The following is a 19,003-nucleotide window of genomic DNA, read 5'->3' as shown; positions in this document are numbered from 1 at the left end:
CTCCCAGCTGTGAGTAGTTATAGGGATTTGAGGTGCTCATCTGGTTCCCCTGGAGACCAAGCACACACATGGTGCACCCTCACAACACCCAGGCACATACAATAAAAATAATTAACCTTATGCTAAATGGTCTTTAACAATCATTCTTTTCTTATTTGAGACTATTACAGGTTATGTGGCTTTTATCTGAATTCTTGGAACCAGAAGTCGATTTGGGGGAAAGGGAAGCGTTAGAATAATATATGAATAGGCTTCTCTAGATGAGACTCTGTGTCCAAAAACCCAGCATCTAAATGTTCCAAAGTCTGCCAGTCTTCAAACTCCATGTTTGCGTCCAGCCTGTCTCAGACCTGCAGCTAACACTGAACTTCACATTTCTTCTAATGGCGGGGCAGCCTGTGTTTCCATCAGGCTGACGTAGTGTTTAAGGATAGTAATCGTGCCTAGAAATTTTATATGTTTCAGTGAAGACACATGCGTGCATACATACATATATATGTACACATATTTTTACAGAGAGAAAGGGAAAGGAGAGAAGGAGGGAGGTGCAGGAGAGATCGAGAATACTAATTAGCAGTGGCTAACGAAAGGGGAAGGGAGTTAGGTAAACATATTTTCCTTCCATAGAATTGAGATTTTTTTCTTTAAATGAATTAGCACATACATGTTGACTTATTAGCTATCCTAGGGCAATCAACACTCCGAGATAGGTTTCATGTAAAGTGTTTGTGATGAAGGTAATTGAGCACAGTCAGGAAAAATAGAATGAATGAAAAGAAGCAGTGTGGATACTTGCAACCTGCTCACTGAGCTGAGCTCATTCCGACCTGAAGCTAACTCCTGTCCAGGCTGATGAAGCCCTCACTCCACCTCACAGACCTGAGTGCAGGTGACACTGTTCATGACACAGCCAACCTCCCAGTCCTCAGCTCTCCTCTTGTGCTTTCCTTCTTATCCCACTGCTGCTGCTGGACCAGGGGACCATCTGTGACGACAAGATAGAGACCAGCTGAGCTCTTCTGCAATCAGCTATAGTTTTGTCAAACTGCCCCAGCTGGGCACGAGACACCCACGTCATCTTCAGAGTGCTCCCACGTATGATGGTGATATTGTTGCCCTCATAAGGAGTAATGCAGTCTGGTTTGGCCATGACACCCATCCTAAGAGCCAGTCCCTAGCTCCTTCACATATTCCTCAAAGCTTTGGCTTTCCGACAGGCAGCCACTTCCCCTTGAGACACTTAATGCTGGCCGTGGCAGGCAGGCAGGCAGACAAGCACAAAAAAACAAAAAACAACAATAACAACAGCAAAAACAAAAAAACGAACAAAAAACAAACAAAAAACAACAACAACAACAACAACAACAACAACAAAAACAAAACAGCAAACCAGCAACAGGGAATTGAGAAGTTTTAATTAGAAAGTTGTGTGGGGGGAAAGCTATGGAGTAATATGGTAAGACAGCTGACTTCTCTTCCAGAGACTTGGAAGACTTTGAGATCATGTTATTTGCTGCCTTTCTAGCTATATGCTTTTCAGAAGAGTCAACAAACCAGCTGTATCTCCCAATGGCCTTTAAAAACTATGATTTAATGTCAGCTAAGGATTTTCTTACCCAATGTGAGCTGTGGTCAGCTGAAATGAGTGTAAGCTGTCCCACAGCCTGTAGCCAGATGCCTTCCCCCCACAGGATCCTCTCCAGCAGACTCAGGGAATGCTCACAGTCGGAGCCCAACATGTGGGGAACAGAGAGGCTGAGAACAACAGCCAGTTAGCATCTGGCAGCAGCATCCTGCTGCAATTAAAGTCTCAGAATGGAGATGAGGGATCAGTGCCTCCTTGGTGGCAGAGCCCAGCAGCTGTCTACACGGCAAGGTGAGGAGGGAAAGAGCTGCCCACCTCCATAGCAAGCATGGCATACCCCAGCCTCAGGGTGCTCTTCCACATGGCACTGTGCTTTGGCTTGTCTTCCTGCAATGCTCCGTGCTTCCTATCTTGTCTCAGAGTTTTGAGTTTTGTCTCCTAATGGAAACCGTAGTAGGAAAAGCACCAGGTCGTACTAACCCTACACGATTGAGTAGTATCAACATTGGATACTCGGTTATGATGTCATGTCACATGCCTCCCTAAGGAGGCCATTGGAAATGGACTTTCATTGCCAGCTGCCTTCATCTTTTCCCTATATTCTATGTGTGTGGATCCTACAGCTCAGCCTACATTAGGAATCTTCCATTGAAACTGAAACTTCATGGGCCACCTCCTCTTGATGCCACTGTACTCACCCAACCAACTGCACTGGTAATATCCCTCTTTCACACAAAATACACACACTGACAAGTTATGCCATTGGGACTTAGTTTGTCTCTTTCAAAAGCTAGCAGCACCCATCACAGCCACATAAAGAACCAAGATAGCCTGGTCCAAATATGCCACGTACTTTATCCAACAGAGTTTTGAGTTTGATAGAAAAGTAATTATAAGAAAGGTGGCCATGATGGATAGACAACATGTGGGGAAAAAAATGAGACCATTAAAGTATCATGGCTCTGTTTCCAGAAAGTTCTTTGTGCAGAAATTTATTCATAGAGCCATACTCTCCAGTCCCAGTACAAAGGACTTGAGGAACATGCTGAACTCTAAACTAGAAACCGAGAGCTGCCTACTTAGTGCCTAGGAACTTTGTACCCACTGTGGGAGCTGTAGGGAGTTGTTCACGCTCACAAGGCCTTATTTTTATTTGTTGTGACTTCAGGCCCACTGTGATTTATGGCAGAGGCAGTTCAGAAATAATATGAACAGGCAACAGTACTGCCACAGCTATTTCTAGCCAACATCTCCTCCCTGCACAGAGGAAATGTACAAATCCAATTCTCAATGACATTTCTGTGTGTGTGTTTTTATTTTTCTTGCTTTTGAAATACTGCATGGTTTCACACGCTCCTATCTGGGACCGCCATGGACTAAGAATGATATAGTGTTTGCTAGCCCAGAACTTGGGTCATTTTCTCTGTTTTGTCAGACCCAAGCTGCAAGAGCCCTTTTTACAATTGTGAGGGTTGGGCATGTCATTCCCCCATCTCAGAATTCAAGAAGGAACATTTGAGAAATGGTCTCCCCTGGACACCTGATAGCCCCAAGGGCAGGGCTCCACATTTGAGCAGACTTCCTCTCAAAAAGGACATTTTCTGTACAGAAACCTCTCAAGAACTATAGTATCGTTATCCATGCTTTGGCCAAGGGTAATGGGAAGGAGCCAGAGGAAAATGGAGTCGACATTTTTAACTCACACAGTCTCATTTTCTTTCTGTTCAGGGAGGCCCAGGTCCAGAAGCCTTTCATGTGTGCTTCAGGAACTAATTCGGACCTCTGGTTCAAGTGCATGGTTAGTTGAGGCTCTGTTGTAGAAGACTGGAATAAAGGTCATTTCAGTGATAGCTGCCTGTAAAAAGGTTCAGCAATTATGGGAATGTTCAGACAGAATCAGCCAGCACTTGGCCCATCATCCATTTAGGATGGATGAAGGGACAGTAAAAGAGAAACATTCACTCAGCCATGACATCTTATTAGAAGCAAATTGGGAAAGATGCTTGACCCCCCCCCCCCTAAGCTTTGTTAGCAGTTCTGTTGTTACAGGCTCAGCATCTACACCTCTTACCCAAAGTGCTGGGACCAGATATGCTTCAATTTCAGATTCTGAGAGTATTTCCCTGTACATATTGACCTCTATTGGCAGTGATTCCAAGGCATAAACCAGCAACTCAGGGCTGCTAATAAATGTAATTTGACATAGTATCTTTTAGGATGTTTCATGTCTTCCTACAGACCATCATGTGAGGGTAGGTGTGCAAGTTCTTATTTATTGCAGTGTGTCAACGCCCAGAACTGCTTGAATTCTGTGGTATTTTAGATTTTCAATTTTGAGAATAAGGATCCTCAGCCTGGGGTTGGCTGGTGCTCCTCAGCTGAGCACTTGGCCAATGGATGGACCTCTTTTAGACAAGCCATCAAAGAGCTAGGTATCCCTAAGCACCCGCCACCGTGGGAACTGCAGTCCCTAGAGTAGGAACTGTACTGTCAGGTGCACATCGCAGGCAGCCAGGACTGAGTTTCCGTTACATCAACATTTTGTAGGAACTCTGGGATTGGGCCCTGGTAGGTATATCAGTTGCCTCCAGCAGTATGAAGGTAGGCCTGGAATGATATGCCTTAGGGTAATCAAGGTTTTTACTACAGGTGTGATCTAAGCAGTCAGAGTCCTTCTCTGATCCAGGTGAAATCTAATACTTAGTTCTGAGGTGCTGTTGCTGTTACAGAACTGAGTAGCAAGGGGTAGACTGGGACATGTTGAGCTCTTTCAAGAGAAGTATAGTATTGTTGCAAGGTATGCAGAGAGACACCTATTAGCTCCCTGGCTCTACAAAATCCAGGAACTGTGTTTTGGCATGTAGCACTGGCCTGCAGTTTCCCTGCTGTCCAGGAACTGTGCCACTGGAGGGGGTGATTGGCAACAGGCTGGAAGTTGGCATTCAGATTAGTTTTCATATTGGATGACAGCTACAGTTTATAGCAAAGGCCATTCAATCATGCCAAAAATCAATCTGGAGGAATGCCTACCAATTTAGAGACTGCAGAATCAATGGTCCTCAACCACACAAGATCCTGGCAGGTTCTCATACTGCCAGAGGATTGTCCTCACTTCCCCTCTTATGAACTTAAGTTAGAAGCCACTGTCCCTGAACCATGATATCACGTCAGTACAGTCTAAAGCACCCAGGAATGAGAAGTCACACCAGGGAGTGGTGGGAAGGAAATACCCCTAGTGTGTCAATCTTATACCTCAAACAAACACCTGGTGCCGAGGGTGTAGAAATAGGGACCCCTGTGGGCCACTGGCCATCTCAGTTTTGATTATCTCTAAGTGGCCCATTAGAAATGCGTTTTGTAGAACACTCCCCAAAATCCTTACTCCCAGCACGTCAAGGTAAGAAAAAATATTTAAATCTGCTTTGTTTTGAGAGACGAGAACAATTTGTAGCCACAGCAAGTATTAAGAAACACTGTTTAACGGTACTTCTGTGGACAGCAACACATTAAACAGCTGCTGATACCTTTGTGAGCTTCAGAATAGTGTTCCATCTAATAAGGTGAACTATTTAAGGCTTTAAAAATGGTTTTGGTGCTAACATTACCAGTCACTTAGATATTACTGTTTTAGGAAATTAGAGAGTCATACAAGTGCCGTGTCAGAAACTAGGTGTCTATGAAGCATCGTCGTCGACAATAAGCCAGTTGATTATTGCAGACACATTTTTATTTGCTTTCCAACACTTGAAATTGTTGGAGGGGCTTATTCATAATGAGAAACAGACGACAGGAAAGCATAAATGTGTTTTGTTTTGTTTTGTTTTATCACTGTGAGATTCTGAGTCACTCCTCGGAAACTTTGTTTCTCTTCAGAAGAGAAAGTTAGAATAGGCAGATGAAGTTGTTGCTTATGAAGCCAGTTTTGAGCTTCTAGGCAGTTAGTGCTGGCTGTTCTTAAATGGATAATCGGCATTATGTTCCAGCTGTATGTTAATGCTGAGTTCATAAGATTAATCAGGCCACATGCGGTCCTGTGGCTCTGCTAATACAGTTGTGGGTAACATCAGCGTTTTCTCCCTCACTACCAGCAGAAAGCCTTACAGGGCTTTCCTGTGGGCCTTGTGGGCAAATGTTCAGACACAGTGAAAGATGAAGGTTAGCTTTTCCATTCTGCCTGGTGAACATGGCAGTGTTCTCTGACTGGGTGATGGCAAGCCAGTGCCAAGGTACCTGGCTGCAAAGCCGTTTTCACTGACATCACAAGCTGCAGAAAGCACAGTGCAGAAATTCTGTCCTCCAGAGCTTACTGTGGGACCCAACAGAAGCATGCTGTGAGTCCACTGGGTAGACCCAGCATCACCAGGTGTGGCTCCATCCTTCTTTATGGACATTCTGTTCCTCTGATCTTAGCAGTAGACAGGAAGACTGATCTCCAGGGATAAGCCATGGCTTGGAAATATGCAAATATTCACATCACTGACGCCAAACTTTGCCATTGATCCTTGGGTTGTGTCATAGTTTAAACCAAGGTATGCTTTTGAAAATTAAAGTCATGAGTCCATATTTCTTTCTTTTTTAAAAAAAAATAGGGGTTGGAGAGGTAGCTCAGCAGTTCAGAGTGCTTGCTGCTCTTTCGGAGGAATATTTAGTTCCTGGCATCCATGATGTAACATCTCACAACAGCTTGTAACTCTAGCTCCTATATGTTCTCAGGCGCACACACACTCACACACAATTTTAAATAAAAGTGCTTTTTAAGAAAAGGGAAAGAAATCCAGTGCAATTATTACTCCAGCAGATGTTCACTGGGCACCTGCCCAATGCTGGTTCTGCAGAAAGGGAGAGAAATGTTCTAAAAGCATAGGGTTGCAGAAGCTTATCTTGTTCATCCTTAGTGGTGAACAGAGGACTTTCTGCATTGTTCTGCAGCTATGCAGGTAAAGCCTCGTGTCCTGTCAGGGTCTGTTCAATGCAATACATGAAACATAACATCGCCCAGTGAGGCTGAGACACTGACAGCCCCTATAATGCCAGGTGCTGACATTACGTACACACACAATGCTATAGACACCATTTCTATCTGGACTTGCTAGACTGGCCAGTCGATAAGCACTGTGTGGTGGCAGAGGACGGTGGGGTGAGTGATCCCAGAGGTAAATCTAGAACAGAAGCTGAGCCCCATGCCTGTTCGATAGTGATTCATAGAGTTGTAAGAATAATATAAAAATTCCACGTGCATTTCTTCACTTTCTCTAATTATGCCAAAATATAATTATAAAGCGATTATATCTTCCTTTATTTGTCTGCTAGGGTTGGCAAGACAAAATGCCATAGACTGACTGAACCAGCAGATATGGTGGTTCTGAGACAGCATATCTGAGATCCAGCTCTGGCCAGGTCATGGACTGAGTAAGGGCTCCCTTGCTAGACTGTCACTGGCCACCTTCTCACTGTGCCCCATGGCAGTGGGGGTCCCCTTTCTCTTATAAAGATGCCAATCCTACTGGGTTAAAAAACCTATGATCTCACTTAACCATGTTTCTCAGAGGCCCCGTTTCATAGGGCTTAAGTGGATGGATACAGGAGTCATAATTCAGCCCACAGCCCACCACACACACTGTGTTCTTCATGCTGATATGTTGGGTTCCCGTAGGCATATTCTACCTCTTTGGATATGTCTGCACCCTTAGAGGGATGTGGCACCTTAGTGAGACCTTATACAGCTTTCTCCTCTATGCTTGTCCTCCAGTCTGGTGTTTGAGGCTTCCTACTTCCTTGCAAAACTTAAACCCGACAACATTTTGGACACATTGTTCTGAATATTAAATTAGATACTTAAATTCCCTGCAAGGAGTTTGATTTCAAATGAGGCCTGGCCTTTATGAGGGGAGGATTTGCAGAGCTTTAGGTCATCTAGACCAGAAGATTATTGTAGAGTCTCACTAAACAGTTACTTTAAAGGCATAGAGAGTCAAGACAAGCCACAAGCAGAGCCCCACTGTTCCAACACTCCCATGGTAATGGCTAGAGGTCACATATTACAATATAATGCAAACCTACATCTAGTAAATACATATTTTCAAAATGGTGCTACAAAGAGGAGCCTTTTCATACTATTTTATAAGCATAGTAATTCTTTTCATTCTGTGCTTAGCATAGAAGCAAAGAGGACTTAAAATTGTGAAGTCAGTACCTCCTAAGAGGGTAACTTATCCAAAAATTTCTGTTTGCAAGAAAAGTTGAGTCTAAAATAGTATTGCATTAGATTGGCATGGAGAGTCACACCTTAAATTCCAGCAGTTGGGTGGCAAAGACCACAAAATGAGTCTACATAGTGAGTTCTAGGCCAGTGGGGCTCCATAAAGAGACACTGTCAGCAAAGGAAGTATGCAAGGGGCTGGTGGCTTCAGCTTGTCCTTCTGGGCTCCATCACCTTTCTTGATCCCATCAGAAGGCAAGGTGGAGAGACTGACCCTTGTAAGTAGGTCTAAGTGCACACTATGGTGTTCGCACAGAAAGCACCTGACAAGTTTCTCCAGACATGCTCCTATTCCAATCATCAGTAGGGTACAGCTGTATCTATAGCAACAGAGAACCCTATCTTCAAGATTCATTCTTGTCATTCTTTGTTTCCTCTAAGTGAATAAAAGCTAGAGCTCCCATCCACACTGTAACATTTTCCCTACAGTCTGTGCACAAATCTAAAGGGGAGGGGCAGCAAGGTAGGAAGCACACCTAAGTGTTTACCACAAAAGTGTGCAGGATCTGGGCACACTGTGTCCCCAGCCACCTCCACGATCATTTGGTCCATATGTGCATGTTTTGGCTAGAGCTCAGACTCCAGCACCCATGTAAAAGCTGGGCGTGATAGGGGACACCTGTCACCTAGCACTAAGGACAGAGACAGGTGGAAGTTCACCTTCCAGTCATCCAGTCATCGAGTCTTTGTAGCCTAAACAATGAGGTCCCAGTTTCAAGAGAGTCTCAGAAACTAAAGTAGAAGGTGTTTGAGGACATCCTGATGCCAAGTCTCTGATTTTTCATGTGCCCATGCAACATGTGTGCGGACACACAAAGAAACCAGCAGCATGCTGACCAAGAGTTTTCTGCCCTGTTTGTTTGGAGAAGTTAATGGAAGAGCCTTTAATCAGTCAATATGGAAGACACTGTCCTTGGTGCTGAGAAAGGGAGGATGGCTGGGGATAGCTTCAGAACACACTCCTCCTGTCCTCCTTAAGGCGGCACATCTTACCTGGCATCACTTGCCCCACTCTGGGGTGTGTTCCCACTTCCTCTTTTTGTGCTGAATCATACAGGGTGGTGACTTGGGCCTTGACATTTGGAAGTAAAATGGGCCCTGCTTCCTTTGTAAACTCCTCCGCTTGTTGAGTGAAATACTTCAATTGTGTTTTTCACTGAAACATAAGTAGAGGGAAGATTAGAAAGTATAATACAGACTTGGAATACGGGAGGTTGTAAGAAAGGAAAAAAGGGAGGGGAAGCCTCTGTCTCTGTGTTGGCCAGAGCTCCGAGAAAGGACTGATTCGCCTCCCAGCAGTGAGCCATTACCACAGAATAACGGCAGCTCTGCGCTCATTCGCAGGGCCCTCTTTCCTATACTTTGTTCTACTTAAGAGTTGTCGGAGGCTACGCTCGGGCACAGTACAGAAAATGACTGCATCGAGAGCTGTTCTTCAAGATAAGCAATACTTCCATGATGATGAAAAAACTCATAAGGCAGAGTTCTGAGAGGAGCTTTTCATCCCTCGCTCTCTCCAGTGTGCATGCATTTGCAATCCTTCCCACCTGAGGGTAGAGCGAATTTATGCTCCCAGCGTGTGCTGTGTTCTGTTTGTTTAGTGGCGACGTGAAATGACGTTTTACCGCTTGAGTTGCTGCTGTATACTTACATTGTCTTTACAGAGCCCCTCCCCCTTACTCTGCTGGACAAAACACGACTCAATGATTCCAGTAGCCACTTGGCTACAAAAGAGATGCTCTACCCTGAGGAGCAAAATATATCATGGCGAATACATTGATGCATGTGACCTTAAGGTCAGAGGTGGTATTCTGGGCCACCTAACTGTAAGACCAAATCACTCTCTATCCAAAGGAACACTCAGTCCTCTGCTTGTTTCTGTCTTAGAAAGAGCACATATCAGCCTTAACCACTCAATTACCAGCCCAGTACAAAAGGGCCACCAGCTTTCCCTGCCGGCTCTCCAAACAGCCCTGTTTATTCCAACATGCATGGATCCTTCAGGTTTCAGTTGTATGATTTCTATTTCAGAAATGTTTCTCAAATTCCCATTTTTCTTCGCTGAGAATAGGCTGTATGAGGGATAGAGAGGTGGCTCAGTGGCTAAGGGGGCGTTTACAGAGACCCCCCATCCCAGAACCCCTGAGTTCAGTTCTCAGCACTCTGAGCAGATCACCAGTGCCTGTGACTCTGGCTCTAGGAATTGACTTCTTCTGGCCTCTGTGAACATATGCTCACATGTGCACACATATATGTAAGCATGCACATACAACTAAGTAATAAATCTTTTAAAAATAATAAGCTACATTAAATTTTGGGGGGGGTTACTTCTTTAGTTTATAGTATGTTCAATTCAATATTTTGGTATTTTAGAATACAGCAATATGCTGTATTGCTGTAATTCATATACAGTTATGGTTGAGTTAGAAAAATAATTTGACACATCCACTACCAATAACACATGTTCAGTGGCTATCACGTCTGCCAAAAATCTTTACATTTGCAGTGATCACTTTCATACGTAATTACTTACTTGTTCATCTCAGGACACGGTGTCAGCTTGTACCATGTAATATAAAATAACCCCATCTGTATGCATAATGAATTTATGTTGTCTAGGAGTTGTTTGTATCCGATAGCATTTTCCTTCTTACAGAAAATGGATTCTGGTGAAAGAACCTCTGCAGACATTTTAGAAGTTGGCACAGACCGTGTTGGCATCAGGTGTTGCTGGGGGGGGGGGGTCCTGTGAGCAGGGTCACCATTTGCCAATCCTGTCCAGGACTTGTACAGAAATGGTTTCTTGGGTTACAGATCTCACATGACTGTGTATGTATAGACAGGTAATTAGTTAAATAAGCAGATGGAGATGCTACCGTTTCTGGCTTTACAATGCAGAGAAGAGCCATGAGACCGGTGGCTGCCGGGAAATGGAGGCCTGAGGGACGAGAAGGATTATCTGGTGCCATGGAAGTAGACAATGGTGTGCACCTTGGGGAAGGGGGGCTGCTTGTTTTCACGAGTGGCAAATGGCTGACCATCTTCACAGAATCTGTGCAAATCCCCGAATGCTGCATGCAGAATTAAATGGAACAGTGGAAAGGGGATGCAAGCCATTCCTTTATAGATGAGGAAACACAAGTGGCTGCTATGTCTTTCCAAAGCTGGGCAACTTCATGCAAAAGGCGTTGAGATGCATTTCATAAGCAGTTTGTCTCACATTGAACTGACAGGAACTTTTTTTTTTGTAAAGCAATTTTCTTTCTTTTTTTTTTTTATTTATTACGTATTTTCCTCAATTACATTTCCAATGCTATCCCAAAAGTCCTCCATACCCTCCCCGCCACTTCCCTACCTACCCATTCCCATTTTTTTTGGCCCTGGCGTTCCCCTGTACTGGGGCATATAAAGTTTGTGTGTCCAATGGGCCTCTCTTTCCAGTGATGGCCATCTAGGCCATCTTTTGATACATATGTAGCTAGAGTCAAGAGCTCCGGGGTACTGATTAGTTCATAATGTTGTTGCACCTACAGGGTTGCAGATCTCTTTAGCTCCTTGGATACTTTCTCTAGCTCCTCCATTGGGGGCCCTGTGATCCATCCAATAGCTGACTGTGAGCATCCACTTATGTGTTTGCTAGGCCCCAGCATAGTCTCACAAGAGACAGCTATATCAGGGTCCTTTCAGCAAAATCTTGCTAGTGTATGCACTGGTGTCAGCGTTTGGAAGCTGATTATGGGGTGGATCCCTAGATATGGCAGTCTCTAGATGGTCCATCCTTTTGTCACAGCTCCAAACTTTGTCTCTGTAACTCCTTCCATGAGGGTTTTGTTCCCAATTCTAAGAAGGGGCACAGTGTCCACACTTTGGTCTTCATTCTTCTAGAGTTTCCTGCATTTGGCAAATTGTATCTTTGACAGGAACTTTAAAAGCTAGTTACGGCTCACCCAAAGGGAGGCCCATATGTGTTTTCTGATGAGAACAAACCTTGGTGCAATTCAGGGGAAAGCAGTCTGAAGTGTGCATTGTTACCTCTTTAAATGCACCCAGCAATTAATCAATACTACTCAGAATTGTTTTCCAAAGGAACTTCAGGTGCAGTGAGGATTTACAGATAAGGGTGATCACCTCAAGATTTTATATGACAGTGAAAAATTGAAATTCTACCTAAATTTCCAATAACGGTGACAGAAATAAATGAAGGTACTTTAAGTGTGGCTCAGCCATTTGATTAAGTGTTTCTTAGTCATTAACGCCCTTGTTTTTAGACTCATCTTAATGAAACTGGAGAAATCCTGAAGTAAGAGGATGGCTAAAACTCAAATTTTGTTTAAAATAAGTATATGTGGTGTGTGTGGGGGGGTGCAAACATTGAAGTACTAGCAGTTATTATATGACCAGTAAAAATATGGATGGCTTGTGTGTTCTTTGATCTCTATATATTTTATAATGAAAATGAATGATTTTTATTAAAACTCTGTTAAAGTTTCATTTATTCTAAAAAGTTATTGAGATTGGACAAACAAGATGGGTAGGGTAAAATCCCAAAGATGACTTTATAAATCAATAAATGTTAGCATTGTCTCTGGAGCAGCTAATGAGATGAAATTTTCTAAATGAAAAGAAATTTGTGTGAGGGTGTCCTCCCGGAATTTTATTCTAAATCCCATCAAAGCTGCCTGGTTCATATTCTCCAGCTTCATTTCTAGAAGTTGAACTGCATCCATATATTTTTCCAATGCTCAGTCCTACTGGGCCCACTCTTGTAGACCAGATTTGCGTCTTCGCTGGGGATTGTCTGTTGACTGGTATTATCAGGGCTAGATTTCTACAACTGTGAATGTGGTTTCTGTTGTATTGTCATTACTGCCATTGTTTATCAGCAGTCAGTAGTTATAAGCCTAAGGAAACCTGCATGAAAATTCCCATGAGACAGAGGGAGGTTGAATTCCTTCCCTACATCCCAGAACAACTGAAAGTATCTAGGGACGCAAAGAGAAGTGCTAGTATTTGGGGTCATATTCTCCCAAAGAGGCCTGTTTGCAATGGTTGCTCAAAAGAATGTGCAGTATGTCTGTGGAGAGAGGGAGGTGTCAGGGTGACTGATCCCATGCAGTCATTTACTCAACTAACGTGTGCCTTGTGGGGGCTAGGGCTGTAACAGTGACTACTCAAGTGATCTTAAAACCCACTGCAGCAAACAACTTAGAAATTAATGTTTTTAACAAGGTAGTCATCCTAGCTTCTTTTCTGTTGTTGTCATAATGCACTCCAACCAGAAGCAGCTTGGAGAGGAAGGGGTTTACTTTATCACATGCTTTCAGATCGTGGTCCATCACTCATGTCAGGACAGGAACGTGAAGGCAAATTTGCTATGCTACCCTGCATTACCTTCAACTGCATCCATTCACAGTCAAGGAAGAGCAGTAGAGAGGATGAGGAAACACTGCTTGATGGCTCACTTTCAGAGGCATACTTAGCTTATGTAGCCCAGGACCACCCGCGCAGGGAATGGTAGCACCCACAGTGGGCTTTGCTACGCCTCATCAATTAATAGTCAAGACAATCCCCCAAAGTCGTGCCCATAGACCAGTCTGATCTGAGTTATCCCTCAATTGAGCATTCCATCCCAAGTGACTCTGGGCTGTGTCGAAGATATGTAGGGCAGTAGTGTCAGTGTTATCCAGAAAACTGAAGTGCATGTCTAATAGGCCATGGGGTAACAGAAGAGACCTCACTGAGTGACAGAGGCTCAAACAAAGTCTCTGTGATGATGAGAAACCACAGAGACAGAGAATATAGTAAAGAGTTACTAGAGAGGAAATAAGCTTGTGGTGATTAAGAGTAATTAAAGCCAGTAAGTATATTGAGAGCACAGGAAGTGAGCAGAAGAGAGAAGGGGCTAAGTCTGAAAAGTAGGCCAGGGATGGATCACAGTGCTGTGAGGAGCCACACTGAGGGATGTGTGCTCAGTGGTATACAATGCATCAGAGTCCTTCAAGCAAGGGAGAAGCTCAAAATGCTTTATATTCTTCAAAAATGATCTTTTCTCTTGGATGTTCAGTGCCGTGAGTATAAAAGGGGTTATAGCAAATGCAAAAGCAGTCCATATTGAAGTACAAAATATATTTACAGATCAGAGGCACACCAAGAAAGTGTTCCATGGGGGGTTGGGCATTGAGCAGCTTGGAGTTGTAAAGGCCCATGGAGTTAGGTGGCTATCTGGTCTATTATACCATCTATTTTTAAATAACTTTAGGTTGGTGCTAAGATATGTCTATACTGTAACATGATTGGCTGCCGGGGCAGCAGGCATTTCAAGGGTGTTACCAGGGAACAGTCTTTGGCACAGCCAGAAGTCTCTATATCCCCCAGGTGTTGTGAGGTGTTGTGAACATAGCCTTGCCAAGTAGTTTTTAATAGAGAAATTAGAGGAGGAGGGATTTGATCTGTGGGATAAGCTGCACCCTGATGAGATTGCCGATACCTCGATGTTTTATTTGAAATGAAAAAGGTGTTTCCTGGAGGCAGGTGCTGTCAGGAGATGGTTGGTCTCAACTAGAAAGGACTGCAAGAACTTGGTCTAGGGTGATGGTCATGGAGCCAAAGCAATGTGGTGGTTTTACTGGGACATGTTTCGAAACTTCATGGCTGGACCTCAGGATACTGCCTTCAGAACTTCTGGAAATAACCCAGTGGTGTTGCCAGTGGTGAGGTACCAGAATCACATTAGACACTGAGCCAAATTATATTTCCCCTTCTCTAGGAATCTAGATGCCCTCGGGGAAGCCCTTGTGTTAATAATCACTATCTTTATAACCTGATTCTAAGCAAACAACTGAAACAAAAACCATTAACGTGCAACTGGTATAGTAGGCCCAGTTTAAGGTAACATCATACTGCATCCTCCTCCAAATCAAGAATTCATCACTCCGTTGTATACCATAGCTCATGTGCACCATACAAAAACAAGCTCCAAGCTTAATCTCCGTGCAGCTACATTTCACGGGAATATGAGGGACTATCAGAATCAAGTCTACCTGACACATACTGAGCACAATTTTTGCCAGGCCTCTGGCAGAGAGACGTCAAATAAATTGTTTTTCATCAGCACTCCTGTGACACAACAGAGGTCCGCACAGCACAAAAGTCATGAATTGGAAATATTTACCTTTTTCTAACTTTATGTTTTCTGACTAGGTTACATTGGTGATGGAATTAGTTATATCACATGACAAATTCACTTCAAGAATGGAGAGTGAAAGCATTCCCACAGGCACTGGGATTCTCACATAGTGGCAGTTCTTGGCCCCATCCACATAGAGTCTACAGTGGCATTGGCACGGGAAGGGAGGGCTGCAGCAGTATCGGCACTGCATCTCTTGAACATTACCCAGAAGCTCCGGTTGCTGTAGTGAGCTGGTCTTACCATGGGCCCTGCATGAGACCATGCCCCAAGTTTCCAATGAGAAAGAATCTGCTACTGTCTGCCATTTTATTTAGAAGTTGGCAGTGACAAAATTAAGCACCAATAATATTGTGCCCCAAATTCTGAACAGCAGCTATGCAAAGTGTAACAATAGCTGTTTACAGATTAATTAATAAAATCACTATTAAGATTTATTGTCTATGATGCGTGCAGAGATTGCATGAGTATAATTCTATATTTTGTAATAGCTATGTTTCCTTTCCTGATCGATGTGGGATTTTTATGTGGTGTGTGAGTGTGTGTGTGTCTATCTGTCTGTCTGTCTGTGTCTGTCTGTGTCTGTGTGTCTGTCTGTATCTGTGTCTGAGTTTAAGAGGACCCAATCTCTGAACTCTAAATCCAGATTTTAATTGAGTTTTTAGTGTTTGCATTTTCAGAACATTCCTATTAATGATTTAAATACAATTCTCCATAGATCCAGGCTATTTTTCCTTTGGCTAGTATCAGTTTGACTTCATTATTAATCCTCACAGAAACAAACCCATAAATAAATAAATGTCATAATCTTAAAAAAAAAAAAAAAACTTTCTCAGCCTCCAGAAAATCAGCTTAAGAGGATTCATAGTGAAGAAGATTGAAACACAATTGCAAAGGTGACCTGCGACCTCCTTAAAACAGGTCTTCAATCCACAACATGTGAGAATGAAGCAGGCCATAACCTGAGTAATCACACTGATCACAGGTTTATCTAATGTAATGCAACTCTTATTATTTCCTGTCCTTGACCAGTGGGTTATTGTGGGTGACAGAGTCCTGAGAGATGGAGACTAGGAGATGAGAAGATAAAGAGGGATAAAGACAGAAGGTAAGACCGTCTGGGGTTGGGAGGTCTTGCACAAGCTAAGCTACGTCTTATGTTGGGCAAGCTTACTGAGCACAGCACCCATGTACTGTTTCCATGGGAGAGACCGGACAGAGTCAGGAGAAGCTATCACACAGTGGGACCAAGTCGGCAGGAAGTTAGGCAGTGTTGCACAAGGGGGACACAGGCAGCTCAAGAACATTACACAATCAACACACAGTGGCCTTGAGACTGATAACCACAGCTCCACACTGTGGGAAGAGATGGGTCCTGAGGATCTGAAGCAGTGGCTCCCAGCTCCCTCAGGGCCCTGGTCCCAGGCTGTGAACAGCCAAGCATGTTCCTAGTTTTAAGAAGGATCTATGTTCCTTCTCCATACACCAGGGCCTTCAGGAAAGCCACGATTGATCAGTGTAGCCCTCAACAATTCTGTTTAAAAAAATCAGTGCACGTTTGTAGAAAGTAAAAGGTCTTTTCAAGCTATGTCATTCCCTAAGTTTCTTAGAGACACTTGCAATTTCTCTTAAGAAATTTCATGTTAGTTTTGAATTCCTAGCCTATTATAAGTCATTTTCCTGTATGCCTGGCATGACAAATAACTTTCCCGGCCTTCTTGGTACTCTCTGTGGGAGTGGGTGGTACTGGGCCTGATACAGAGATTTACTCCAGGTACCTGGAGACCCTAACTCTGATCTGTGCCACTCAGTTAATTATATACTCAACCCCAAAGTCTGTCTGGTTGTAGAATACAAGTGCTGTGTCCTTGCTTAAAGTCTTTCCTCAAGTTCTATTTCATGCCTCTTAACTGGGTCCCTGAGATACAGGTGCCCATGGCTGCTTCTAAATAAATAAATATTTAGACTGTTTTTTAAGTGGCCCAGCCTGTCTCCCAGTGATCATTGCTCCTCAGCCCCTTCTTTCTCTGTAACATTTTGACCAGAAATCAGGAATAAGGGTCTTAAATGGCAAATTGTCCTTGGTAGACCTCTGATGAGAAATAAGGAAGACAAGAGCAAAAGCTTGGACCAGGAGGTCTTAAGTAAGCTGATGGCAGATGCTAAGAAAGCTTGTTAAGAAATACATCATCATATAAGCTGTTTCTGTTTACACAGGTCAGTCAAGGGGTTATTCACATTCCCTGTTTTCTTGGTGGTGTCTTGGAGAAAGGGATGAGGAAGCCACGAGTTGGGTTAGACTGGCCCGGTGGTTTGTCGAACTTTGTTATGGAGTCTTGTGGTGTGCAGGGTTGGGAGCAAGGGGAATAGATAGGGCTAAGGGCCCACGTGGCTTTTTAGTAAGTTTCATTATAGTTGATTTTAAGAGGGCCCATATTTTCCTAATCTGGGATTTCTTTTTATATGATCAGATATTCCCCGTGGTAGAAAAGGAAAGAGAAGAAGGCTCCTGCACCCTTACTGCTGTCAGGGTAGTCTGCAATGTCCCAGACAGAAATCTGACCATAGGTTTAAGACCTCTGGCATCCACCCTAGCAGTGTTTACCAGTTGCTGCATAACCATGTTTGGGGTTGTTTTGTTTTGTTTTGTTTTGTTTTATTGGGGTTTTTGGGGGGTGTTGTTTTGTTGTTTTGAAGGGTATTATTATTATTATTGTTCGTTAATCTTTTTTTACAGTCCAGTCATTATCCCTGCTCCCAGTCCACCCTCTCACTGTTCTCCATCCCATTTCTCCTCCCCTCCCCTGGCTCCAAAAGGATGTCCCCCCACTCCCACCCCAAAAGACCTCAGCAGTCCCTGGGCCTCAAGTCACTAGAGGGTTAGGTGCATCTTCTGAGTCCAGACCTGGCAGTCCTCTGCTGTATATGTGTCTAGAGCCTCATATCAGCTGGTGTGTGCTGCCCAGCTAGTGGCTCCATGTCTGAGAGATCTCGGGGGTCCAGGTTAGTTGAGATGCTGGTCTTCCTATGTTGTTGTTGTTTTAAGGAGAAAAAAAAAAAAGATGGGAAGTTTTGCTGACCAACACCAGGGTGGGCTGTCAGGGTTCAGTCAGAGGTTTGGAGATGTTCTACCAATACCAAAGAGTCACCCTGGCCAGAAGGCTTCAGCTGTCCTTTCAACTTGCCTGAACCCAACTCAGCAGTATAAACCAAAAACAAGGGAAGAGAAGATGGACTGCTGTGTATGCGCAGAGTGTGGAGGCTCAGGGCCTTTGGGCTGGTGCCAGAGGTATGGGATCAGGGGGACTTGAACCCTACCCACATTGAGCACCAGCTGCCACTCAGGTCTGCTTTTCCCTTCAGGGTGTCCAGACACTGCTGTGAACTGGGCTGGACTGCAAGAAATGAAGCTTATTAGTCCAGTGGGTGGGTTAGGTGGGATCTTGATCAGCCTGAGTGTAGGAGAAACACACTTCATTCAGGGCTGGCTGGCTACGTGTGTGTGTGTGTGTGTGTGTGTGTGTGTGTGTGTGTGTGTATAAAAATGTGTGTATGTATATATACCATCACTTATATTACTATCTATGTAACAACTGGAAGTCTTGAGGTTAGAAAAAGAAAACCAATACAAAATGAAAGATCAACCATCAAGGCTCTTACATCCTATCCCAGCAGATTAAAATGGGAAGAAAGCAGGTCTAAAAGCTGCCTCCTCCTGTGATAGCCCTCAGCAGATGCTTCCGTGGAAGGTGCCCTATCATTTGGATTAAAGAAGACAACTGGGGTTGAAAAGAAACTGCGTTGTCCTGCATAAGTCTCGCCAACAGATTTCTGCAGACACAGACAGCTGCATCTTCATATGACAGTAGTAACCTCTCAAACATGCTAAAAAGCACTTAATGCCTGTGATTTCCTAGAAAGGCAACCAGTTCTGCTAATCTCTTTCTCCTTGATGTTGGTTCTTGGATCCCTT

At 43.8% G+C, this 19,003-nt stretch overlaps 1 protein-coding gene and 1 pseudogene across 2 annotated transcripts in view; one reads left to right on the top strand and one right to left on the bottom strand.

The window, feature by feature from the left end:
• The window catches only part of Ptprm (protein tyrosine phosphatase, receptor type, M), a 687,644-nt gene that overhangs the window by 491,001 nt on the left and 177,640 nt on the right, over positions 1–19,003 (top strand). The window lies entirely within an intron of this gene.
• Positions 862–19,003, bottom strand: part of LOC115488805 — a 44,054-nt pseudogene continuing 25,912 nt past the window's right edge.

Source organism: Mus musculus, chromosome 17, assembly GCF_000001635.26.
Source record: "Mus musculus strain C57BL/6J chromosome 17, GRCm38.p6 C57BL/6J".
Taxonomy (NCBI): Eukaryota; Metazoa; Chordata; class Mammalia; order Rodentia; family Muridae; genus Mus; species Mus musculus.
The sequence above is the reverse complement of the archived record's forward strand: the minus strand, read 5'-3'. Positions and strand labels throughout refer to the sequence as shown.